At 43.0% G+C, this 27,664-nt stretch overlaps 1 protein-coding gene across 1 annotated transcript in view; it reads right to left on the bottom strand.

The window, feature by feature from the left end:
• Nucleotides 1-16,571: 16,571 nt before the first annotated feature.
• Nucleotides 16,572-27,664, bottom strand: part of SOCS6 (suppressor of cytokine signaling 6) — a 68,207-nt gene continuing 57,114 nt past the window's right edge. Inside the window, exon 3 of the transcript XR_004421060.1 lies at nt 16,572-16,622. The gene's annotated coding sequence lies outside the window, so the exon portion shown is untranslated. The remainder of the gene's footprint in view (nt 16,623-27,664) is intronic.

The raw sequence follows: 27,664 nt of genomic DNA, 5'->3' as shown, positions 1-27,664 counted from the left end.
ATGAATGTCTGACAAGTGATTATTGAAGTCATGTGTTATCTTATACAGATAGCTTGAGATTCCCAGCTTTATAGGAGCCAAAAACCATTTTGCTAGAAGCTCTCCTTACACGTGGTTTCTATTTGTGTCTTCTTATGTGTCTAACCGTCACAATTCAAAGATGAGAAAAATAAAAACATCCCTCCCATGCACTCAGCATTGCTAACGGTATTAACTCACGTTCCCACTTAAGTCAGGGACAAAAATGCCCCTTATCAAGGAAAACTAGTAACACTTCTTCTCTTCAACCCTGTATCAGGGCATAACCAATGCAATTAAAATAAGAAAAAGAAATAAGTCGTATAAAAAGTGGAAAGTTAGAGGTAACATTTCTACAAAATTCCTAATTTCTAGAAAATATATCACCATTAAAAATGCAAGGAACAAATATATGGTGATGGAAGGAAAACTGACTCTGGATGGTGAACACACAATGGGATTTATAGATGATGTAATACAGAATTGTACACTTGAAATCTATATAATTTTTCTAATAATTGTCACCCCAATATATTTAAAAAAAAATGCAAGCAAAATTTCTAAAGAGTTCAGCAGTACCTTTAGAATAAACAAATAACAACCAAGCACAAAATTTAATGAAAAAAAAAAGAAGCCAAATAACTAGTAACCAACTATAATATACAAAGGACTATATCCTTAAAATTATGGGCAAGACCTTTATGGAGAAAATGATAAACATCATCAAAGAACACAAAAAAGTTTTGAATAGTAGGGGCATACTCCATATTCTTAGATGCAAAGACTCATAAATACATCTGAATTTATCTTTAAAAAAATGAAACTCCAATTTAAATAAGTCAACAGGGTTTTTCTTATTGTTGGGCACATATATTGTAAAATTCATAAAGAAGAGCAAAGAGCAAAGAATAGCAAAAACATTTCTGAAGAAGAAAAGCTGGGAGGAGATCGAGAACCTGCATATCAGATATTTAATACTACAAAACCAGGGCCAACTAGAGGAGTGGATTTTGTTACAGGATTAGGAAAGTAGACCAGTGCTTCGCTAGCCCAGGTATACACAGGTCTTGTGAATAAATATGAGACAATTGATCGCCCATGTGGACAATATTATATTCCTCACTCTCATCCTATACAGCGATAATTCAAAGTCTATTAAACACCTAGGCATGAAAAGCAAATCCATTACAACTTTAAAAATAAATATAAACACAAGATTTTATGACTTTAGGTTAGGTAAAGGATTTCCGAAACAAGACTCATTTCAAAGAACGAATCGTGAAGAAAAAGATAGGTGTGTTTGACTACATGAATTTTTTTTAAGTTTCACTACACAAAAGACACTATACACAAAGTGAAAAGATAAGACACAAACTGATAAACATATGCAATATTTACTACAAAGAAAATGTAAGCATTCAGAATCCACCAAAAGTGATAAATTAAGAAAAAGATAAACTATCCAATAGAAAGACAGAGGGTGCGGACACAGTTCACAGAGGGGACACACCGATGGCCAATAAACATTTCATAAGACGCTCAGTCTCACTAGTAAACTAAAAAGTGAAATTCCACCAAATAATGAAATTAAATGATTTCACAGCCATCAGATAAAGCAAAAATTTACTCTAATAAAAATGAGCGGATGCAGACAGTGGGGAAATAAATTGTTACAAACATTCTAGAGAACAATGGGACTGGGTCTAGAAAACTTAAAGGTGTGTCTACCCAAAATTCAGCAATCGCACTTCTAGGTATAGACCACTGAGAAATTCTTCCCCACGCAAAGCAGAAGGCACATGCAGGAGTCTTTACAACCCATCACTTAGAATGATGACAAAGTAGAACCATCCTATAAGTCTTTCGGCAATTGAATCAATAAATGTATTTTCTAATTAACACAGGGTAATTACTATGCTTCCGGAGTATTGTAATGGAAGGACTTTACAAATATGAACTCATTTAATTCTCAAAACAACCTCATGAGGTAGGTAGTTTTTTTCTTGTTTGTTTTGTGGTAATTTCACTCTTCCTAGTGACTATTTTTCCGATTTTATAGATGAGGATATTGAGACACAAAGATATAAACCCAAGATCACACAGCTAGATAGTAATAAAGTTATATAAAGGAACTCTGCGGAGCAAAGAAAATGAATGAAAGAAAAATGCATGTATAGCATCATGGGTAAATATCAAATAATAAGAAAAAGTAGGTTGTAGAATGTTTTGTACAGTAAGATCCCCTTCCATAAGTTTGAAAGATGAAAAACAATATGGCATTAGTTTCCTAGGGCCACCATAACAAATTAGCACAAACTCGGTGGCTTACGACAACAAAAATTTGTTCTCTCACAGTTCTGGAGGCTGGAAGTCTGAAATCAAGATGTTGAAGGGCTGCACGTCCTCCAAAGGCTCTAAGGGGGATCCTTCCTCGCTTTTCCAGCTCCTGGTGGCTGCGGAATTCCTTGGCTGGTAGCTGCGTCTCTCCAATCTCTGCCTCCATCTGCACATGACCTTCTCTTCTCTCTCCTATAAAGACACTTGCCATTGGGTCTGGGGCCTGTTAGATAAATCCAGAATCATCTCTTCTTGAGATCTTTAACTTAATTATATCCACAGAGACCCTTTTCCCAGATACGGCTACATTTCACAGGTTCCGGGGGTTAGGACGTGGACATATCTTTTGGGCGGCCACCATTCATCTCTCTTCAAGTATGATTAAGGAATTTATAGAAGCATACCTATGGGACAAAGTGATTTTTTAAAAATAGAAATCACTCATGGAAATGATCAAGACCACACTCTTCTCTGGGAATGGAGAGAGGCAGGATGGGAACAGGAGACGAAGACTATCCACAATGCGTCCTCATGTTAATCCACCTGAAGGAAACACTGGCAAGGGTCGAGCTTTGATAGGGATAAGCGGTACATGTATACGTGCTGGGTGTGTTCTACTCTGGAATTTTCTATAATTATGAAATATTTCATAATTTTTAAAAATCGAACAACACAAAGATGTTCCCTCCTTTGGTTCTACGATGGTATTTGGAGGAGTTACTTTTTTTTTTTTTTTATTGGGGAATACTCAGCTCTACCATCCCATGCAGGAATTGAACCGGCAACCTTGTTAAGTGCTCATGCTCTATCTAACCAACTGAGCCATCCGGCAGTCCAAGGAGGAGTTACTTTTGACAAGCCCTTACCAGCCTTGTTCCCAAGCTGTTACTAAATCTCTCTCATATAATTCATTACCCTGCTCAGCTCTCTGCAAGCCCGTGGAATCTTCCATGCTTACCTAATTCGCCTCTTACAGTTTCCAGCCTTTCCTCCCTACCATTTTGCTCACTTTGGGTGCTTTTCTTCTCATTAACAGTGTTACTGCTACAGTAATGGCGATTTGCTCTCCAAATATCAAAAACCATTCAGACACTGAACCACACAAGCAAAGCCAGCAAACAAACAAGGCTACTTCATGATGTTTCTGTGCTTCTACCAAATACCTTATCGTTTATCTTTTATAAAACCGGTACTCTGGCCTTTTGAGAACAGGCGCCTCTCTGAAAGAAGCTGGGGCATCACCTTGTTGATGGGCTGAGACTCATTTCTCTTAGGGACGCCTGGCAAGAGCAGAATCATTAGCACAGTCCACTCTAGGGCACTGCTTTCTGTGTTTTTCAGATCCCCTTTCTACGGTATCCCTGCAGCCAAAAAACAAAGGGAAAGACAGTTTTCCTGACCACTGCCTCCTTCAGAATGGAGTCACTGTTCTTTCTACACCCAGTCATTCAAATCAAGACAATTCCCTGAGATGTAACTGTGACATTTCAAAAACTGTAATGGTTGAAGGAACGCTATGGTATTTTCTCTTAATCTATTTTTTATTTCTCTGTATGTCTGCTCACAGTGACATATATTCTCTTCTCCTCCTGCCTCCCTCCCTCCCACACCCCAGGAGTAGTGTCCCACCTTAGATTATGGAGTGAGCAGGGGGTTGTAGGATTATTTATATGGTGCAATTATAAAAGTAACATAATCGTTAAAAATTAAAAACAAAATAACTGTGATTAACAGTGTCACTTTCAGAATCGGAAGACTTTAATCTGCTCCTGCAGTGATCATCTGTGTGACACTGAGCAAGGGACTTCGATCAGCCTCAGTTTCCAACATTGAGATTATAACAGCACCTACCATGAATTTGATAGAGGCATTAAAAAGTAATAAGCATTCAATATATCTTAGCTGATATTCATCATTAATATTAGCTGATATTAATATGATTAATACCCTCTAAGTCAACCTCTACTGTTCTTCCTGTGCACGTTGATTGTTTTTGCTCGGATGTCAGAGAACACCACAATGCCCCTGTGGGCTGCACACATGAAAATTATATCGACAGGTGTGACCAAAATTAGGAGAATCTTCTGACGTTTCCGTTTTATAAAGTGATCATTAGAGGTATATGGACTTTTCTGTCCTGCTTTTTCGTGGAAAAGAAGCATAACCCCTGTTTTCAATACTCCTACCGGTATTTATAATCGCCACTGTCCCGTGGCAACATTGTAACAAGTGGACGGGGGTGAGGGGGTCAGCGCACAAGAAGAATGAAACAAACATTTAAAGAATGAATTGAAACCTTATCAAAATGTTGGGATTACACTCAGAATAGTGAAAAGTGTGTCCCTGCAGTGTGCTGACACGCCATGTGCTCACCAGACAACACCCTTCAGTGAAAGATATTTATTTGGGCTTCTACATGACCATCAATGACCCGTTGTCTATGATTTGGGGAAAACAATATCCCACAAGAAAGAAGACTCCCCCAAGTCAACACCTTAAAACAAGTGACAAACTGCAGCTTTTCCATGAAGGATCCATACCTCAAATTTACAACAAAGCTTGCAGCTACGCCAATTGACGGCTCGCTACAACAGTTTTAAATAACAGCTTTTCCTTTTTACAAAGCGATACATTTGTACTGCAGAAAACACAGGTAACAAAATAAAGAAAAACAATGTAAATCAATTGTAACATTACCACATCCGGGATAGAAACACGATTAATTTAGCTGTTTTGTATAACAGCCTGTTCTGGTGTGTATGTGAGTGTGTGTGTATGAGTGTGTGTTTGAATTCACCCTTCAGTTCATGTGTTACAAAACGAGACATTTTTTACTTAACAATGTTGTACTAATTTCCTATTGTTGGGGCAGACGGGTGGCTCAGTTGGTTAGAGCAGGAGCTCTGGGCAACGGGGCTGCCAGTTCAATTCCCACATGGGCCAGCGAGCTGCGCCCTCCGCAACCAAGATTGAAAGGACAACAACTTGACTTGGAAAAGTGCCGGAAGTACACACTGTTTTCCCCAAAAAAGTCCTGTTCCCCTTCCCCAATAAAATCTTAAAAGAAAGTAAAAACCCTGCTTATACCATTAAAAAAAAAATTCCTATTGTTGCTGTAACAAATTACCACAAACTTGATGACATTGAACAACACAAATTTATTATGTTAACAGTTCTTGAAGTCAGAAGTCAGAAACAGATCTCACTGGTTTGAAATCAAGGTGTGAGCACAGCCATGTTCCTTTCTGGAGGCCTTAGGAGAGAATCTATTTTCTGACCTTGTGCAGCTGCTAGAAGCTGCTATGGTCCTTGGCTGGTGGCCACTTTTTAAACCATCAATGGTTGACTGAGTTTTTCTTCACATTACATCCCCACGTTTGGACTCCCAACTCCTTCTTTCATGCATAAAGACACTGGGCCCACACAGATAATCCAGGAAAATCTCCCCACCTCATGGTCAATTCATTAGCAAGCTTAGTTCCACCTGCAACCTAAATTTCCCCTTTCCATGCAAACATATTCACAGGTTCCAGAGACAGGTGTGTACACCTCTGGGGGAGGGGGCATTATTCTGCCTAACACAAATATACTCTGAGTATCCTTCTACTCTTGAAATATTTTTTCTATCTGTGCGTTCCTTTTTAATTGCTACAGTGCATATTATTGTATTGATATGCCATAAGTCTCTGTACCAATTTCCTACTATAAAGATATTTACATTGCTGTAATTTGCAGTTCCTGAGCAGTAAGATGTATTTTTTATATTAATATTTCTGAGAAGGCAATGAATGAGTTTCGCAGCAGTTTATACTTTCTCCACGCAGGGGGGGGCGACGTTTCCCGATGCCCTCACAGACAGAGACCGTTATCTTTCCTTTCTAATCTCTGCCAAGTGGAAAATTACTTTCCAGTTTTATTTGCCTTTCTTTGGTTTCCATTGAGGTTGAATGTCATTTCATACTTATGTTGGCCACTCGGTGGTCTTCCTGTGTACAAGGCATCTTCTTGCTCAGTATGCAGCAACCTTGGCAACGAGACTTTGTGGGAGGTACCTTCACTCTGAATGAAAGCCCTGGACTCGACTCTCCTTCCATCTCATGGTCACAACATATCAAAGCCCCACGCTGCTCCTACACTGTGGCATCCTGAGAGAGCTCTATCCGCACCCCTGGGTGTGACACAATTTCTGTGCCCACTGTCACTCAGACAGTGAGATCATTTGATACAGGTGGTGGGGAGATCGTCGTAGCAGTTCCCGGACTCCAGTCTGATTGATTTTGAGTGCCAAACCCTCTCCAGGTGATTCTTCCTCTTGCAGCACATGTCCTTTGTGTCCTTACATCTCTACGCGTGTGTCCCTGAGCGACCCTCCTTCACAGAATGGATGGTCACAACTGTATTTCTAAACTGATAGAGAAACCCTGTGGCCTGATGTCTGGATTTATCAGAAATTTCGTCCAGCATGTTATACCCAACCCTTGTTTTAGAAGCTGTTCTTATAATTATATTAGTCGTGACTATTCACCACCCTTTGTTTATTGTTGTTCTGGACAAAACCCTAAGTCCTACGCAGTGCGCTGCACAGACTGGTGAGAACACAAGGAGAACACAAGGCGCTCTGTTTGTTACCTTACGCATGGTTAATATAGCCACGCTTGTTTCTAGATTTTATATTCTCTCATCTCTTTCTGCCCATATTTATTCACCTAAAGGGGATGGGGGGGGGGACAAAAACACAAAAAAAAAAAAAAGAAAAAAAAATTGAGTCTTCTCATTTAGAATGCATCCCAGTGTTAAAACAAATAAAAGAATATTGTGCACAATTCTAGGAAAAATTGAACAAATATCAAGACTCCAAAATGCCTCCATCCCAACTAGAGGCAAGCATTTTGCGGAAGTCAGAGGAGGCAGAAAGTCAGGCTGCAACCGGGGACCAGGGACAGTCTGGGTTCCTGACCCTCAGCGTCATCAGGGTGCCTCGTCCCAGGCTGGGGAGGAGCCCTGTTTCTCTGGTTTTAGAGGTTGTGTTTCAGAGGCCACCCCACATTTTGACCATTCCTGTGGGTAGGTTTGAAAAGCTGAGCTAAGCCCGGCATGCCCCAATTCTGTTTGTGGATGGTATCCTACCAGTATCTGAATGTCACCAACACTGATTTTCATACTTTCTCTGAAAGACCATATTTTGACAGGCTACATGTGGACCCTATGTGCACGGCAGCCAGCTGCATACTCAGTGGTTGCGTGTGGCCGCAGGAGTCAGGTGGCCCGGGGCATCCTGGCTCCCCACAGAGTCACAGGGTCACCACCCCACCCCACCCCCACCCCCACTCTCACTTCCTTATCTTAAAACGAGAGAATGATAGGGACGTCCTCACAGAGGGTTTTCAGAACATGTCATGTTCAGAGCAGTGAGTGATAAATATTAGTTTACCCAAATTAGTTTAGCCAAATATAAACTAATATAAATATTAGTTTAGCCAAAGACGTGAGCACATACACAGGTATAGTAGATAAAGCCTAATGAGTATTTGATCTGTCCATTAAAACAAATAAAAGCAGCAATAATATCAGCTGTTTACAATTTAGGAACTAAGTGGCTCTAGGCAAGAGTTTCACTTTGACATTCAGACATCACCCACACTCTCGAGGTACCACCCACGATAAAGGTTCTGGAGAAGGCAAACTGCCTCCTCTGTCTCCCTCACTCCAGCCATAAGCACACAGGTGAAAGCCTCTGAGCTGTAATTTGGGACCCACTCTAAGTCTGTGAACATAACCCTATTTGACTGAGGGTTGATTTGAGCAAATTATTTAGATGCTGATTCACTGTTCAGATTAGAATTAAACAGAGTAACTTTTTTAAAAATTCAATCTCACAAATATTCCTCACGCCACCTTCCAGCAACCCTTTTCTCAACAACATTTCCTCAATCCTGAGTCCTCATTCTTAGTCCTACCCACTAGTTTGAGGTTATCATTCACCCAAGTGACACGCTTTAAATTAAAAAGCAGGAGTATGTATGGTCCTTCTCTCAGTGCTAAATCATTCACTGTAATGACACCAGAGTCCACTCACCGAAGGAGAGGAGGCGTCCTCTTGTAACACGAATGTCGTTCCTAGGTACTTGGTCCACACCTGAATCCTGATACAAGTCAGAAACACCCTTCCATTACGGGCACTTCACCTGAGCCACCTTTTCTACATTCTTGTTCCTAGTAGCTTTAGGTCCTAAGAAACTTCTTAAACTATCTATTCCTTTAGGAGAACCTAGAAAACCTCAGTTATGGAACCAGCCTTTGCTGGGCACCTGCTCCGTCCTGAGCTCTCCTCTGGGAAGTAGGATGCACTTGGACAAAGACGTAGACCAGCCCTCGGAGGACTCACAGGTGAGGCAGGAAGGGGAAGGAGGATGGGAACAAAACACAGGGAAAGGAAGGGGCCTGCTATGCTGGCTCCGTGTGCAGTCAGCGTCTCTGAAACGGGAGCTCTTCACTGAGCCTGACTTATTGACAAGACATCGTTCTTCCTGTGGACGGGACAACGGCACACACAGGTCTACCAGATGGCCCCGGCCAGTATGCAGGTGGAGATGCGCAGAAAATACCGTCCTCAGAGCTGGTCACGTCCCGCCCCCGGCACGGGCACCGCAGCTCGGAACACAGTGGTCACTCTGGTGATGGAGCACGCCTCTGCCTCCCGCTGACAGGCAGCAACTGTCACCCTTTGCCCCAGAGGGCATTTTCCTGGACTCTTCTAAAAGCCAGTGAGGAATATATCGCTGCCGGCAAATGAAATTTGTTTTCCTGCCATTGCCAGGGACTCGAGAGGAAAAAAAACAGGAAGAAAATCAGAGACTTTCTGAGGCATCTCACCTAGGTTGCGTGCTGGCGCTCACTGAGAAAGAAGAGTGCAGTGCTCAGCATCAGCCCGTTGGATCGGAGCCGGGCAGCGGCGGGCCAGGCCTCAGGAACACCGCATCCATTCTAGAGCGGGGGCTGCATCCTGGTGTCTTCCTCCATAACAAGATGATAATAAAATACACTTACATCCACAGGAAGCTACCTAACAAGCTGGCTTAGTGCTTGGAAAGGACTTTGAACAGACTCGGTGTTTACGAGCTGTGGAAGGACAGCACATTTGGTGAAGGGCCTCTCGCTGTGAAAAGCCAGCCACCTGGCCGAGCAGCAAAGTCACAGTAAGTTTTCCAAACCTAGTCCACAGACCACCCTGGAAAGACGGTGACGGAAAGGAGGTCTTTGAAAATGACCGTTTCACAACATATATACATATATCAAATCATTATGCAGTACTTTTAAAAGGAATACAATGTTGTAAGCCAATTATATCTCAATAAAACCGAAATAAAATGTTTAAATAAAAATAAAAGAAAACAATACATTTTCAGGACCTTGGAGGGAGAAAGAGTCAAGCATAAACAGAAAGGGATCAGAGGATGACAGAAAAGCAAGGAAATAAATGGTGTCACATGGCTTTAGACCAATTGAAGAAAAAAGCCCATTTAAATGATTAAAACATTCATTCAATAAAACATTTCTAAATAAATTATGTTTTTCTTTTCACATACAAATAGAAACATAAAAGAGACTAATAACATGACGATTAGTAAAGGTGCTTGTGACTATCTTCTGACGTGTGAGCTTGGTAGGGCTACAGTCCCCCGTGTTCAATCCCACACTCATCTGTGTTGCTGTGAAGGTGTTTTGTGAGTCCAGTCCATAGTCACTTTAGTTAAAGGAGATTATTTTACTTAATCTGAGGGAACCTGATGCAGTCAGTTGGAAGACCTTAGCAGGAGAATTGAGGCTTTCCTGAAGAAGAAATTCTAGCTGGAATAGTAGCTTCAGTGCATTCCAGAATTCCCAGCGGACTCACCATCTGTACAATTGCATAACCTTGCAATAATTCTCTTAATATGTTTCTCCTGCTGGTTCTGCTTCCCTGGTTGAACCCTGACCTGTATAGCTCTGAAAATTCTCATTGTCGTTAATGCGTGAGAAGGAATTAGTAATAGTATATCGTGCACGTATAACAGCTAGTGCTACGCAGCGTCCATTTGAGTGGTTTAAAATTTTCCCTGCATGTGTGTTTACTGATTAAACTCTCAGTGAAAGGACTCAGAAGATACCTCACTGAGCCCAAGTAAATTTTAATATTCCATTTGACTTATTCTGAATAAATTCTGTATGAGTAGCGTCCTAAGTTCCAGAACGCTGAGAGAGAGAGAGGAAGAGAGAAAGAGAGAGAGATGGAAAGAGAGAGAGAGAGAGAGAGAGCGCTTCCATAGGATTTAAAGCACATATCACACATACACACACGCATGTGCGTCTATTAGAAGGTGCCAGAACCCCACGGACATGTTCATTCATCCAAATAGCATTACTTGCCAATGACAACCTGAACGAACATCGTTTATTTTGTGACTTAGACAAATCACTTAGCATCTCTCTCTCTCCACTTCCTCATCTTAAAATGGGGATACAGTGCTTGCCTGTAGGGCTATGGGGATGATTACGTTAGGTGATGTTTGGAAAGGCTTAGAAGAGTGTCCACAGGTGGTACACGACATGTATTTGTGGGTTTGGGAAGCTGGCAAGGACTTCACAGAGAGGGTGTGAACGTGCTGGAAAGACTTGGATTAGGTACGGAGTTCGGGTACAGTTCTGAACAGCGGGGAAACAGGTTTGAGCAGAGCTTCGGGGCAGGCGTGAGGAAAGCTCGTTATGTTGGCCCTAATCAACCAGCCTGCCTGCCATGAGTGGTTCTTACCAGCACCCCTAGGAGAGAAGCTGAGTGTCTGATTACGGTCAAAGCCGGCGCGGATTCTATGTCTAAAACCCCATATTCAACATGTCTTTAAAACTACATGGTATGTTTTTCAAAAGGAGTTTGCGGTTAACCCAGGCTGCAAAGCAGTGTTAGGTAAGACTACCAGGTTTCTTTAAAGCAGGAGGCCCCCAGTTAGATTAGTGCTTAACCTGTGAATGTGCTGACACTAAAGGGCCACCTGCAGTGGTCCCCACAATGGGCGACCCAACCCTCCTCTCCCAGGACAACAGTTCCAAGGGGCACACTTCTGCAAATGCCAGTTGTTTCTGAATTCTTGATGCTCTGGCATCTGGGGCCTCGCTGACCTCCAGGGTTGGCCAATTCTTAATGACAGGAAACTGCCCACCTGGGAGCTCACCTTTCCTACACACACACACACACACACACACACACACACACACACACACACACACGGAGCCAGAGTCCACACACCCACCCCGCCCCACACTCCAGGAGGTGATACAGTATCCCTCCAGCCTAGTCGTCCCAGGGCCTGTACCCAGAAGCGAGGGGCAGCCTCTGCGCCCCAGAGACCCCTGCAATTATGTAAACGAGCCAGTTCTAAGCCTGCTTATGCTGCCTTGCCTTCCCTTTCCTGAGGGAAGCACGATAAAGGCTGCTGCCCATACTCTTCCATCCTTTGCCTCCTGACCCACCCACTGCGGTCCTGTGTGGCCTGTGTGGCATGGCCTAACCCCTCCTCTTGGGAACTGTGAGGAACAAAACACCTCTCCAAAGACGCCGGCTGATATGTTGATGTCACCGTGCCTGAATAATAAAACCTCCATTTTAAAACATCGGTCTCGGCAATGAGGGCTTTTAAAGATTTGAAGCCCAAGAGTAGCACCACGATGTTGTAGAAGAGTTCATCTGAAGCACCTCCATTAGGTACCACAGCCAAAGCAGCGTCAGAGCCCCGGGAACCCCGGAACTAACCGGAACGTTTGATGGAGAGATGCAGAGCGATCTGCGGAGCCTGAACCCCCACTAGCTAGAAGCCCTGACACATGTGATGAGCCTCCGGAGCACACAGCACCTAAGGTGGGCCACCCCCTCCCAGCTGGGTACCCCGGGACCAGGACCGTGGGCCAAACCCGCAGCCACAGCGTAGGCGACAGTCAGTCAGCCAGCTGCAGTTTCTTCACTGTGTTTCCATAATTCTGGAGGTCAATGGCATCAGGATTTGTGACTCACCTAAACTTCTCAATTGGAGATTACACGAGAATTGGGGACCTGTCTCTAAACACTTTGGCCTTAGTATTATTATTATTATTATTATTATTATTATTATTATTATTATTTCATCTGCAATATAAAGGGGTCAAATCAGCTATTTGGTAAAGTACCTTCCACGTCTGAAATTCTGTGATTCTCAATGACTCCACAGAGCTACTAAGTCCAGCAAATTTTATAATCCTATAAAATGGTTCTAAGCCACAAACAGGGTTGATGTAAAATTTTCCCACCTCTATTGACTTTTTTTCCCTTTTTTTGTACTAGGCCAGTTCTCCAAAGTGCACTGCCCTTCTGTGAGTTACAATCACCTCTACTATTTTTTGTGAGCCAATCAAAATAAATATTTTACTTTCGAAAAGGAAATGTGTGTTTTTCCAAGAGCAGTGCCAGCCTTCATCCCACACCTTGCCCCATCATTTAATCCACTGTGAGCTTTATCTGCACTTGGAAAAGACATTAGGGAATTAATGACTCGTAGCCCCACCATGGAGCTTCCCTCTGCTGGGTCAAGAGGACGAAGGCTGCACCCCCATCCCCAAGGGAAGCACTTGGCAGAACTCTGAATGGGAACTGCAGTGACCTTTGCTTGAAAGTAAGGAAATGAGTCACAGGGCTTGACCATGAGTACTAGTTCTCTTGTTACATGAAGAAACAATGATAAAAACTGATGGTTACCTGATAAGCAGATTGGAGTAAAGAGTGGAAGACGGAAATACATCAGCTTGGTTATCTTCCGAAGGGAGAACTTTGCACCTTGATGGAAGGTGCTTTGCTGGGCTGCCCTGCAAATCAGTGGCCTGTCATTTCACGTCAGGTTGGACCTCAGGTGCCTCAGATGTAAAATGTCAGGTTTGGAACTGCTGATGTTTCAAATTAGTATCTTATTTAGTCATTAAATATGGAGCTCAGAACTGGATCCCTTGACCATGTTTTTTTCCAATAAGAAAAACAGATTCCCAGGTGTTACAGAATTGTACCAAAGCTACAAAGAAGTATGATCCTTGCTCAAAGAAGTATTTCTCCAGGGGTAAGAGACCTATCGTTAGGAGTATTAATCTTGGCCTCAGCAAGCCAAATTGGAGTGCCCTATGGCACAACTGGAAGGAGAAAGAACAAAGAAAAAGACACCTGACATTTATCCTGACCAATGGATCATTAGTCATGAGAAAGGTAAAGACGATACTAAAGTAGAAAAGATGTGCTCTGTCCCACAGCAGTGTAGAGAAGCTAGTGTAAATGAAGGCAGCACACATTGGGCAATGCGGACCGTGTATTTCCTGTTTTCTGGAGACTCCAGTGCTATAAAGATTGCTTCCGTGGAAGGGTTCACCTACTGCATCCAACAACAGAATGAGTCTAACTCCTGTAGGGACCGCTGTATATATCCAATCAGTACACTTATTGGACATCTACGTATACATAACTGAACTAACCACTCACCGTCTATAGAGATAAATAACTCTTGCTTTTAAGAAGTTCACTAGCAAGTGAAGGAAATGGCTAATGACAACTCACTATACTTAAAGTGACATGAAACGAAGTATAAATAAAAAGAACAACAGAAAACTATTCTTACCAAAGTCCTTATGCCGCAGATGAGACTTAAGCTCAGTTTTAAAGAATGGATACGATTTTGGTGGGCAAATTGAGAGGAAAAGCATTCTGGGAAGATGGAACAGAGAAAAGTGGTGTACAGAGCTCTTCCAAATCTGATCTCCTGTGACATGTCCTGCTCATAATTCTTTAGGTGGCGTCTTTAGTGGGGGAAAGTCCCCAAACACACTCACTGCATCTTTGTATCGTTTTTAGTCAGCTCCATGGATAAGGGGACTTACTGCCTCTTCAGATAAGTGTGTCAGCACTTGGAGTCCAGCATCACAAACCATCGCTCAGACTTTCAGAAAACTGATGCCATCCCATCAGGCATGTGCTTTACTGGTCAAGAGAAATCAGCTCTTCGATTTTATGCTTGAGAGTCCTGGGAGAGTTGTGTTTCAGAAGGAACACGTACTGTGGGGCTTTACCTGGACGAGCAATCGCAAAGGTGATGATCCCAGCACAGGCTCGTGGACACAGCTTGGCTGAGTCCCTCCGGCAGGACTACAGGTCCCAGGCCTGCTCTCTGGGGAGCTGCTCTCAATGCAGGTCGCATCTAGGAGTGAACCAAGAACATCGAAAGAAGATCATTTCGAGTGACATAGTAACGTAAACTTGAGGAAGGTTTTAGAGATTGTTTTCTTTAACCAGAACACCAATACTTTCATGTCCTCTGATTTTGTAATGCTCTCTTTAATTTTTTTCAAAAACTCCAAAACAGTTGTTTCAAAGCATATTCAAGAGATGTTAAAGATATAATCTGTTACCTGTGGCTATATCTGGAGGGAGGGATTATAGGGGTGGTTCCACGTTTTCATTTTCTACATGGTGAATTGTTTGACTCTCTTACAGAGCAAATATATTTTTCAGAGTGCACATATATCTTTTGCAATCAGGAAAAGTAATCTTCACAGGTTGGAAACTTCCTAATGCGCTGTTCTATCTAAATCCAGCTCTGAATCTTTCAGGGAATGTATTACGTGTATATTTGTGCCTACGCCTGATGCCATGCCGTACCTAGTAAGTGCTCATGTAATATTAACTGAGTAAAAGAAGTGGCAACGGTTGTCTCTGCGCAGCAGGAACGCTGTAGGCCAGCCCATCACGGTCTTATCATCGTTCCGTAGCTGAACCCCACCGCGGCCCGCTCTGGCTGCCTAGTGCAGCCCCTGTCTGACCCCCACTGGTGTCCGGCGCCCTAGCCACCCTGGTGGGAAAGCACATTTCCACCCTTGGTCCGCTGCCATGAACCGTGGAGCGTGCCCCGTCTGGCATGGAGTGCAGCACCATTTCCATAACACACCACCACCACTTCCTGCCCCTTGCCGCTCCACGTTGTGCCCTGCCTCCTGGAGAGACACTTGCTCTGCCAGACTGAGTCACCAGCCACCAAGAAGCTGCCCTCTGCAGCCTGACTGCTTTATGAAAGAGTTGGCTGACCACTAGCAAGTGTGCTATTTTTATGCAAAACTCGGGATCACAAATAAGCTTAAACCTGACTGGGAAATTATGTCAAGAGAAAAAAAGAAATGCTGGCTTTGCTTTCTGGTAACAGAAACCAAAAGTTCTTGCAGTCCTGCAGGCAGACGTCTGGGTGGGCAACACCACATAGTTCAGTGGGTGGCAGCTGGTCAGTGCTCGCTGGGGAGGAATCAGCCCAGGGATGTGAGGCCGTGGCCACCTGGGCTCCCATTACACCCACACAGGTGCTACCCATGCTGGGCCCGACTGGAGAGAACCCAAAGCAGAGTCCGGGGGAGACACATCAGCGTCATGGGCTCTGGAATGTTCCCTGGCTCCCACATCACTACGTCAGCTGGCAGCCTAATCCAGAACCAGAGCCCATGGTGAGTAACTGAAGCCCCTAGGGGTTTGGGTATAAAAAACCAGAAACAGCCCTGAGTGCCTAGAGCTCTGGAGAAAGAGGCATAACTGATTCTTTACCCATCGAGGTTTACAGGATCCCAGATGCTCCCACGTCCACTTTTCCCTGATAAGCTCCCACTGCCTCACCGTTCCATTAAAACATACACGATGCAGGACCTGGCTGACGTGTCCTTGTAGCCGGTGGTGCGGTGTTTTAAATCTGAGCCAACAGATTTAGGACGAAGCAAGGACGGAGGTGAGAGGGGACTGAGGATAGAAGCGAGCGTGATCCTGATGCACGGAAGGGACTCTGGGCAGCTGTGCCTCCGACGGGGCATGGACGGTAGGTGATCTCAAAGCCTGGAATGTCCTGAGCGTGGAGGCCCAGGGCTGCCAGGCTGGGGGAACCACTGACGAAACCCAGGACAACGTGAAGAATGAATGAAATGTGGCCACTTCTGTTTCTTTCTTCTCCCACCAGTAACTGACTGCAGTTCTTGCTAAAATGATGTCTGACCAAGAAGGACAGGAAATACTTATTACAGCAGTTTTATTTGTTTCTGCCCCGATGAATTTAAGTGCAGGGGCTGGGACAGAATGTTGCAGCAGGGCGAGTCTACGTCCTGACCCTCACCTCGAGCCTCTGGGGTTCACTGTGTGTTTCCTTTTCCATCAACTCCTTCGTCTCCGGTCAGTGACTTCCTGTTTTCTCAATCCCTCCCTGGGTGAAAACAGACATATTTTATATTTGTGAATGAAACCTAGTTGTACAAAACAATGTTCCCTTTGCCTCTCAGCTGTAATATTATGAGCCAAACACTGTTAAAGAGAGGTTATGGCTGCTATTGTCTTATGCTCAAGCCTGGTACTGAAGGTCAACCTGTGTGTGTTTACAGGTAGTCAGAAGAAATTTCCAGAAAGAAGAGTAGCAGCTGGTGCTTTACTCACGAGACCTCCCCTGGACCATGGATGCTGAGCCTAGTCTCGGAAAGCCGACGTCAGAGCAGCCTGTCCACGGGTGGAGGACCCCTTGCCCAGGTCTCCAGACTAAACAACTACAGAGGGTGCCCCCAAAATTGTATACACATTTTAAGAAAGGAAACAAACTGTAGTAAAATTGTAATACTCAATGTATACCAATAACAAAAGATGAATACAAGTCATGTGTATACAGTTTGGGGGCCCCCGCGGTATTTCCCATTTTCCATCACTTTCCTTCCTTAATGGACACTCATTCCCTCTTCAATCTTGGTAAGAAATCCCAAGACTTCCAGGTGCTGGAAACCCAAGAGTCATTATTCTGTCTTGTCCTGTGTCATCACCACGTCTTGCCCAGTCTCTTCCCTTCAAGTCCAGTGATGAAGGTGCTAGGCTCCAGGTAAAATGCAGCCCCACCGGGGTTTCTAGGAAGAAGAGAAGAAACGGGAGGTGCTGGAATGACTGAGCCTCCCGGCAATGCGAGTGCTGTAATCAGCTCAGACCACTATAACGTGGGCTTAAATAACGGACATTTATTTTCTCACAGCTCTGGGGGCTGGAAGTCCCAGATCCAAGTGCCAGGTTGGTCTCGGGACGACTTGTAGACAGCTGCCTTCTCACTGGGTGCTCACATGGCCTTTCCTCTGGGTTCAGGTGGAGAGAGAACTGGAGTCTCTTTTCTTCTCCTTGTAAGACCACAGTCCTGTCAGCTCAGGGCTCACCCATATGACCTCAGTTCACCTTCAGGAGCTCCCTAAAGGCCCCCGCTCCAAATCCAGTCCCACTGGGGGTTAGGGTTTCAACATATAAATGGGTGGGGGTGGGGCACAGTTGCATTCATAACGGTGAGGGAAGGGGCACGGTGGCAAGGGTTCCAGAGTCCAGTGATGGCCGACTAATGAAAATGGTGCTGAGGTGACAACGACGACGGCTATGGTGCAAGGTTACAGATGTTAGACAAGCGACAACATTCAGAGAAAAAAATAGCCTCCATTTAGCTATAGGTGATCGAGACCCGTATTAATTATAATCATTTACTTAAAATTTGAGAGCAACTTGAAAATGAAGGGTATAAAGTGCACTTGCCCAGTTAAATCACACAACTTAACGCTACTCTTCATGTGACCTTTTAAGTCCCACAACATCAACTGACGGATTGAGTGAAACACTGAAAGAATTAATTGCTTGGAAGACGCAATTGTCAGGAAAGGAAGTGCGGGGGTGGGGAGAGAAGGGAGACAGTCTAACGTGGTGGCGGTTACCTAAGTACTACCTGCCAGAGAGGGTTATAGCCAATGAAGTCTTATATCTCATTCATTCCTTCGTGCATTCATCCCATAAACTGATTGACTGCTGGAGCTTGATGAATGAGACAAATGAAATCAGGTTGGCATTTTAGCAAGATGACCGATTGCCCTGAAGAAAAAGAGTGGGAAGGGGCAAGACCGGAAGCAGGAAGAAGAGTTAAAGGCTGCCGCAGTAAGCCTGGTCAGGAATAATAGCAGCCTGAACTACCTGATGACTTAGAGAGCGAAGGCAAACTCAAGGGGTAGAAATTGGAGAGGTAGAATCAGTTCCTTTGTAAAGATAATTGTTAGCACCAGGAAGAGAAACTCAAGCTGTCCACATCCAGGACAACTTCTTCAGATGGAGGTTATAAAAATGCTAGTTAAAATTAATGAGTACTTATCATATGCCTTTATACCCTTCGTCTCTGTAGCAAGGCCAGGGTAGTCAGCAACATAGCAGTTAGGAGTGTGCATTCAAATCTTAGCTCTCTCTCACTAGCTGTGTGACCTTGGAAAAGTTCTTAACTTCTCTGTGCCTCAGTTTCCTTGGCAGCTTCATACAGATTAAATGAGTTAATGTATGTCCCTGACCTCGTGTACTTTTGCTTCTTCTCATCTAGCGCATTCTTTCCTTGACCTTAAGATCAGCTAATTCACCTTCTCACAAAGCAGATATGCCAGACCATGGATACTACATTATACTACAACTCTGTTCATTTTTAATCTGTGTTATCCCCAGGGCACAGGTCAGATCCTGGCACGTTCTAAGAAATTAATTGTGACACAGCTGAGAGGTCAGCAACATGGCTTCTCCTAACCACCCCAGCGTTGCCCGTACCTGCTGTGCAGTCACTTGCCATCACGTACAGGAGCCGTTTCCTAAGAACCACTCCTGACGGGGCAATTTAGAATCATTAGTACATAGATATCAGTTTAACTTTTTAAAAGTTATTTAACCATTCGGTATTATTTGCTTAGTATTTATACTTTGTTGCTTCAGCCGCAGGGTCTGTTTTAGGTATTCTGTTTCTAAACAGGTCAGGGGGCAAGGAAAGCTCTGGAAGTCTGGGATGCTTCACCCTCCATGAATCCTGTTGGAGCCTTATTACTGCAATGTTATCTGGAAGCATCCTCCTGCACTATTACTAAATATGGACGTTTCAGGTTTTTCCTCCTAGAGGTTAATAATTTAAAGCATAATTAATTACATTTTCCATTTGATTTTTAGTACTTTTTAAATGATCATGACACCTAATCTGTCCTATTGATTTTTATTGAATTTGATGACGTTGATAATTTGCTTTGGGTTCCTTTCACCACCCAGACTTTCAACCTTTTCCTTGTAGACGGGGGCTTTCTGAGCCTATGTTGGGACCCCTCGCCCAGTCCCTCCTGCTGCACAGGCTCAGTCATGAACCGCCCACTCTTCTCTGTCATCTTGCTCGCAGGGACTTAGTAGCTAAATCTACTAGTAGCTTCTTACTCATAGCTTTTATTACTTTAGAGAAAACTGGTTTTCTTCAGTTTTTAAATGGCAATGTCCTCCAATGGCTAAAAGGCCAGGCTAAGATGAAGAGAAATGTCAAAATGCTTCTATAACTAGGACCGGAGGCTACATTCGATGAAGTAATCAATAGGCTGAACTTCGGGAAACATTACCTAAGGAGGACAGGTATCTGCAGTAGACAGTAAAAATACTTAAAGGATGAATCATCCGGGATAGAGGAATTGTAAATATAGATCACCAGAAACAAAGTAAAATCAAGATTCAGTTATTATACGTCAGTTATTATAAGAATGAAGCTGATGGAATTATCAAACTAACTGGAAATGTGGGAGAACGTCATTTTTTTCAAAAAATAGTAAAGACTGGATTCAGGAGGGGACCCTCATGGCGCAGAGCAATGGGATTCCCTGATGCTGTTTTGTACCTTTTTCAAAATACACCTTGAGAAGGGACTCCTCTTCTCAGACGTAGCCAAATAAATTAGAATATCTGAGTAGAAGGGTTGACTTTCCAAAAAAAGGATAAATATAAATCATCAAAATATAAAGACAAATCACCAAACTGGATCTCAAAAGAGACACAAAATAGAAATAGACCAATTAACATCATTGTCAATCTATTAACCCCCAAAAGACTTCCAGATCTAGACATTTTCACAGGAAAAGTTTACCAAACTTGTAAGGAAAAGATTACTCCAATGTTATTTAAGCTGATAAACAGAAAAGTTTAAACAAAAAGAAAAGTCAGAAATTCATTTCAGGAAGACTAAATTCTTGATTCCAGTAACCTGGTAAAGACACAAGACACACACCTATTCCAGATACATTTCTATTCTGAACACTGAGTGCAAAACCTAAATAAATTAGTGAACAGAATCTAGCAACACATTAAAAGAATAATACATCTTGATCAAGTAAAGTTCATAGCTAAATGAGGAAATTGTTTACTATTAGGATATTAACACAATTTGCCATATTAAGAGAAAAAAATCATATAATTATCTCTATAAATGCTATAAGGCATTTGATAAAACTCAACATTCTTAAATTTTAAAAATCTCAATATGTAAGACAAATATATAAAACTAAAGATATATAAGCATACGCACATTATACTTAGTGGAGAAATACTAGATGCATTTCTTTTAAAATGAAAAACAAGGATATCAGCATCACAATTATTATTGAAATTGTTCTGGAGTTATTAGCCAACAAAATCAGGCAAATACAGGAAAAATATACAAAACTGTAAAATAACAAATGATATTTGGAATTAATTTCTGATGATGGACTTGTATACAGAGAAAACCCGAGAGAACTGACAAAAACTTATTAGAAACAGGAAAAAAATACATCAAATTAATATAAATCCATCACCCAGTGAGTAAAGAACACCCCATTAGCAAATATGATGGAAGGGGGATCCATTCTGCAATTCCAGCCAACGTGATGGAAATACCTGGAGATGAACATTACAACCTAAGGACAGGCCCTGCTCTTTTTTCAATGTGAATGCTACCAAGGGACTCTGATAAAGACTGCTTATCTGTCCCTCATTGCCCACTTCCTCCTCAGTCATGCAGCCCCTAGATTTTAGCTGGGCACACAGCCATCCAGAATAAAGACTCTGTGTTGCAACCTTGCTGGCAGTAAGTCTGACCATTTGGCTCAGTGCTAGCTCTTGGAGGTCAGTGTGAGTGGGTTGTGCTAGTCCAGGGAGGGGTCCTTACAGAGAGGAGGTGGTGTCTCCGCTCTCTGTCCTCCTCCCTGAGCACATGGAGGTGGATGACGCTGGAGTTGCCATCGCGTCCACCAGGCAGAAGCTGTGTGGGCGACAGTGGAGTGACAGAGAGTTAGAAGCTGTCTCCAATGGTGGCATGTAGCCAGGGTAGAGCCCTGGACAGACCTGTCTGTGTTCATGAGGAAATGCTCTCGTTTAAGGAATTGTTATTTTGTGCCTGCTGTCAATCACAGCTGAATTTAATCTTGACGGAGAGACCCAAAAGAAGACCCAAAATCAAGACAGGCTGAAGCAGTTGTTCCTAATAGATCTCCTTCCCACGTTTGCTGATTTCACACCACGTCCCAACCTCCCACTCGTCCATCTCCCCATTCCCCACAAGAACATGTATTTCTATTTTGTATTGTGTTGTTATGTTTGCAAATATTTTAAAATAAATAACCTCTTAACCCCAGTTCTAACCCCTTTCTTCATGGCCCCGATGTGACCCAAGCATCCATCCTCCAATACTGGTCTGACTTGTCTCCCTAAATTACAGACGCGATCCTGCAGGCCCTGTGTTTAAATTAGGATCATCCGTCAATCTCCACCACTTCAGACACCGCAAATCCTTCATCGTCAGGCCCTTGGCTCTTTCCTCCGCTTCCCTCCCAATCTACCCCAAAACGACCCAGTTTCATCCCAGGGGAATGCGTGGCTCTTCAGTGGCCCCGTGGCCCTGTGCCCTCTTCCCACCTGCCTGGAGTGCCCAGGCCTGCCCTGCTTCCTGCACCCATCTCGGCCCCTGTTAGGACCGCCTCTCACGCCACATCTCCATCCCCCAAACCAAGTAGATGCTCCTCTTCAGAGTCCTGTTCTGGCTTTCCTTAGTACCCCGACATAACCTCCAAATGCTGCCAGCACTGGTTTCTCATCTTCCTGCCTCCACTAGAACACACACTCCTTGAGGACAAAAACTAGACCTTGTCCACATTTGTGTGGCAGTAATAGCAGCAAGTTGAGTGGCGTAGCAAACTCTTAAAGTAACTACTGGACTACTTAGCCAATCTCTAGAGCAGATTTTCTCAAACCCTGAGGATCCACAGGCCAGCTTAGGAGACTGCCTTGGCCTAGTCTGCAAAGCACTGCATTAGAAGCTAAATAGGATCACTTTAAATGATCACCGAGCATCATCAGTTCATTCAAAAACCAAATACAGAAGCTAAAACTGAAGAGTAATCCTGGACGTGGTGAGGTCATCCAGATGGGCATGAATAAGTCTATGGGTTTTGAAAAATTATTAGCCAAATAAATTATCCAAATATAGCCAAAAAAAATACAATTTTAAAATACTTTCATGACCATTGCACACCCCTTAAATGCATGTTAGTGGATTCCTATTTGAGAAGCAGGGTTATTTAGTATTCCTTTAACAGTCACATACCCGTTACCCCAGAAAACGGCACATTCTGCAAAATAGATGTGGACGTGGTTTCATAAATGCCTCAATCCCATCATGAAGCTCAAGTTAAGAACTCCTGCTTCGATGAAATTCCCCAAAAGGCCTTCATCTGCTATTGACTCAGGGAGTGCAGGCTGATTGAAATGCAATGGATCAGTAGCCTTTCATCCCCAACAGAATCATCACTGGGCCAGGAGCCAACTTTTAGGAAGCAGTCGGTGTGTTTAATGGCCTGTCCAATTTTACTAAACCATCTATGACTCCCCGAAGGATCACCCCCAAGGCTAAACACCGTGTGAAGAACTTTTATTCTGGACCCAGGCTGACTAGGGCTTAGATCTGAGTTCAGCCCACCTTCTCTAAAAGACCCCCGTCAAAGGCCCCCAAAACGTTACATTTCCTGGGGTGGCTGTACATACAATGCACCTCTAGACCATCAGAAGTTTAAGTGAGAAACTCAAACACCCAACCGAACACGAGAAGCGTCCAGGATAGAAAGCAGAGAGAACCTAGTCCGAGAAGATTTGTCTCCCATGACACTGGAAATCTTTGTAAGACAGGAGGGTTTCTTGGAAACAAGGTGCAGCCAGTGTCTCCCGGCTGGTATGTGTAAGACCCACAATTTGTGGAGTAACTCACTAAGGCAGCCATAATGTACGGAAAAGTAAAATCATTGCCTGGAAGAGTCACCAGGACAAGTACTCAGGTCAGTTCCGTGTCGACGTGGAAGAAAGGAACCTCAACAACGTGAAGGCATATTTTGATAGTTAACATGTAGTTAATCAGAGCATGCCTCAAAGGATGCAAGCACATTTTATACACTCAGATGATTTTCACAAGGAAAGCTAGTCTTAAAATTGCAGTTTTGAGCAGCCATGTGATAAATGCCTTTTCTTCCTGACATTTAACTCTGTAGTGTGGTCAGGTCATGAGCTTTAATTCTACATTTTCATACTGGTAAGATGACAGCGTGAAATAAGCCACAGTGGTGTACACCAGGAGGGTCAAGTGCTTAGGGGTTCAAGTGTCGCCATAGGTCTTTAGTTGGGGAGTAACAATCAGAACTTAACATTTATCCTTTCACTTCTTCTAAACAGAATTCTCTCACGTGTCACCATCTCGTTTATATAAATGAGATCAGATAAAATGAATTAACTCTAATATCATTAGATCATATAAATGACATCAAACACATAATTTTACTATTATAATCATCAAAATTTTATAGCAGGAGATAGAAAGGACATAAAATAAATGCTTATTTCACTGGTGTCCAGTGAATTGATTAGAACATATGTGAGCAAGACAGTAAATTTATTCCAGAAAGAATGTAAATAACTGGCTACTTTTTAAATTATATTCAACTGCAACTGTATATTGACTATGACTTAAATTAATATCCTAGGACTTTAAAAAATATGGTCATGCTATTCCTGTTGAAACGGCTTGCTCCAACAGGCGTGACCCTTCTCTCTGTCTGAGATTACACTATTATTGTGTACTTATAAGTGGTCATAAATTTTTATGACAACCGCTGATGGAAAATATGTCAGAAGAAGATAATGATACATGTACACATAGGTTAATTATTAAAAGGAGCAAATCGAGTGAGTAAAAGTTATGGGTATATAAAGAAAAAAATGTGGAAATAGCAAAAAAAAAAAAGAAGTGAGAAAGAAGTAACTTAAGATGCACAAAGAAAAGAACATGAATTAGGACAATAAACAATGTTCATGATAAATGTGAGGAAGACGAAGAAAGAGAAAATGGAACATGAAGAAGGCGGAACTGCAATTCTCAGGTTGCAAACCCACAGCACAAGGGAAAAGAGAGAGAAGAGACCAAAAGGTACGGGCTGCAAGGACCAGAGTAGACAGTGGGCACCCCACCCAAGTCATCCTTGCCAGCCCCGGTTGCTACAAGTGTTGGGGTTTGCCATCTCTGCTGAAAATGATCTGGAGGTCATGAGCTCCCCCAGGGGTCACCTTCAGCCAGGAACTGACTGCAAGATTCTAAAGGCCAGCCCTCTGTACTGTCATTCATGCTTTGGAGCCATGGTGTGCAATAGAAATAGAATGAGGGCTAAATATGTAATGTAAAATCTCCCGGCAGCCATATTTTAAAAAGTAACAGAATAGATTCCAGAAATAGACCCACACAGACATAGCCAACTGAACTTTGGCGAAGGTACAAAGGCAATTCAATGGATGAAGGTCTTCGTACAACTGGCCATCCATACACCAAAAAGGAAAAAGAAAATGAACCTCAACTTCACAAAGAGTAAAGAGTAATGCAACAAAGAGTAAAGCAAAATGTAATGCAAAGAGTAACGCAAAATGAAACAGACAACTAAATGTAAACACAAACTACAAAACTCGAAGAAAACAAAAAAACTCTCTGTGATTGGGGTTAGCAAAGAGTTCTTACGTAGATATGACACCAAAAACACAATCCATAAAAGAAAAAAAAAAACTGATAAATGGGACTTCTTCAAAATGAAAACTTGCTCTGTGAAAACACTGTCAAGATAATGAAAAGACAATGCACAAAACTTGGAGAAAATATTTGCAAATCACATGTACGACAAAGGGACAGATGAAGAACTCTCATAACTCAACAGTAGGAAAATATAACTGAATTTCAAAAGTGAGCAAAATACTTGAATAGACATTTCACCAAAGAGGGGATGTGGGTGGTAATAAGTAACTGAAAAATGTACTTATCACATCATTAGCGATTAGGGAATGCCCACGAAAGGACTAGGAGACAGCAGTATACATCTACTAGACTGTAAAGAAAGAAACCTGACAATTCCAAGGGCTGGTGAGGACACACAGCCACGGGAACTCTCCCATATTCCTGGTGGGAATGCAAAATGGTGCCGCTACTCTGGAAAACAATCTGCTATGTCTTATAAAGTTAACCACACACTGAACATGGGACCCAGCACCTCCACTCCAAGAGGGAAGAAAGCATACGCCCAAATAACAACTTGCACACAAATATTCACAGCAGCTTTACTTGTCATAGCCAAACCCCAGAAATAACTTACACCTCAGGTTCTATTTCTAAGGTTCCTGATTTTCCAGGTGGTGACGAGTCATGATTAAAGCATGAATAGATAAACAACTGAGAAAACAAGTGCTGAAAAGTATAAACAGAGCAATAAAAAAAAATGTGGAATTGCAAAGAAGTCACAAAGAATACTATCAAACTTGTATTTAGACTCAAATTACCTTTTAGGCAGGGGACAAATAAAGATGTTCTAAAGGGATGAAAACGTAAGAATGGGATTATTTTAAATAAATGGCTCTCTATAAGCCACTCTGCAGAACAGGTCGGCAGTTCCTTTCAAAATTAAAAACGCTCTTACCACACAACCCAACAATTGCAATCTGGACATTTATCCCAGAAAAATGAAGACGTACGTTCACACAGGAAGTTGTATATGAATGTCCATGGATGCTTTAGTTGTAAAAAGTGAAAATTGGAAACTACCCAAATGTCCTTTGATAGGTGAATGGTTACACCATCCACACCATGGAAAACTTCTCAGCAAGAGAAAGGAACAAACGGGCCCAAGCTGAATCTCCAGGCAATTATGTTGGGTGAAAACAGCCAGTTCTGAAAGGCTATCTACTGTACGACTGCGTTTACCAGTAATCTTAACTAGCCTGTAATACGATCCCGTCTGGCTTAAATCCTCTCCTGAATTCCAAACACAAAAGAAGCCTCAAAACTTCTTCTTGGGAGCTTTTAAGATCTTGTTCCCGGCATATGTGGTCAGTTTGGCTCAAATACACTCATAACAATTCTCTACAGGTTTGGACATTTCGTACATCCACATCAGTAAGATTACATTAAATTCGTTTTCCCACGATCTGTATTAATTATTATAGGAAAAGCTTGCAGGAGTGTTCAGTGATAAAAGCAGCTTAATTAATTCACCATCTTGATTAATTCATGTGGAGATAAGACCATTAAGATCCTTTTGGCTGATAGGCCATTTAAATTCTTTTGGCTATAAGTAACAAAAGTTCCTATTCTAAGTAACTTTAAAACGAGTATGTGTTATCCTGTCTCACAACAGCAAGTCTTATTCTGAGGCATAATAACAGATAGGGCTGCTGAGTAACAATTCCAAGGGTTCAGATTCTCTCCATCACTCTGGCCAGTGCTTCCCAGCTGTGTTTCTTTCATTGACTTATGAAACTTCTCCAGAACATTCCACCTCTCCCCTACTCCCCCAGGAGCGCGCCATGAGCCTGCTCACCCAGAGGGTTGTGGTAACGACGATGGCCTTGAACTCATGGGATTTCTGCCCTGAGCTCTGGGCCACGAGGGAGGGACCGCTGTTAGAAAGGAGAAAGGGGGCAGGCCGACGACACATTGGGTCGAAGGCGAGGAATAAGAGGAGAAGGACAGGGGACTTGCCACCGATCAAAAGAAAGTCCCTTAAGCGTAAGGACCACCTCTGGGCCACAGCACGGCACTGTGGAAAGAGTCCCTCTCATTGGGGATCCGACAGAACTGGGTTCAGAATCCAAAGCAGCCACTTAATGGAAAATTTCACCTTAATTTATGTAAGCTGGCTAGCATTCGTTCTCTTCACACGTTCAGCAGAGATAGTAGTAACCCAAGTGGATGTCAGGACTCAGCAAGGAACAAATAATAATGGCAGCCACGTGTGCTGAGCACGTCTGGGCTGGGAGGCACGGTCCCTGTCACCCCCCATCAACCGAATGCAGCTGGCACCTTGCTGTCCTCATCCCACGGACAGTAAACTGAGGGGTGGAGACGTAAGTGAC

This window comes from Rhinolophus ferrumequinum, chromosome 19 (assembly GCF_004115265.2).
Source record: "Rhinolophus ferrumequinum isolate MPI-CBG mRhiFer1 chromosome 19, mRhiFer1_v1.p, whole genome shotgun sequence".
NCBI classification, from domain to species: Eukaryota; Metazoa; Chordata; class Mammalia; order Chiroptera; family Rhinolophidae; genus Rhinolophus; species Rhinolophus ferrumequinum.
This window is presented reverse-complemented; position numbering and strand designations above follow the sequence as displayed.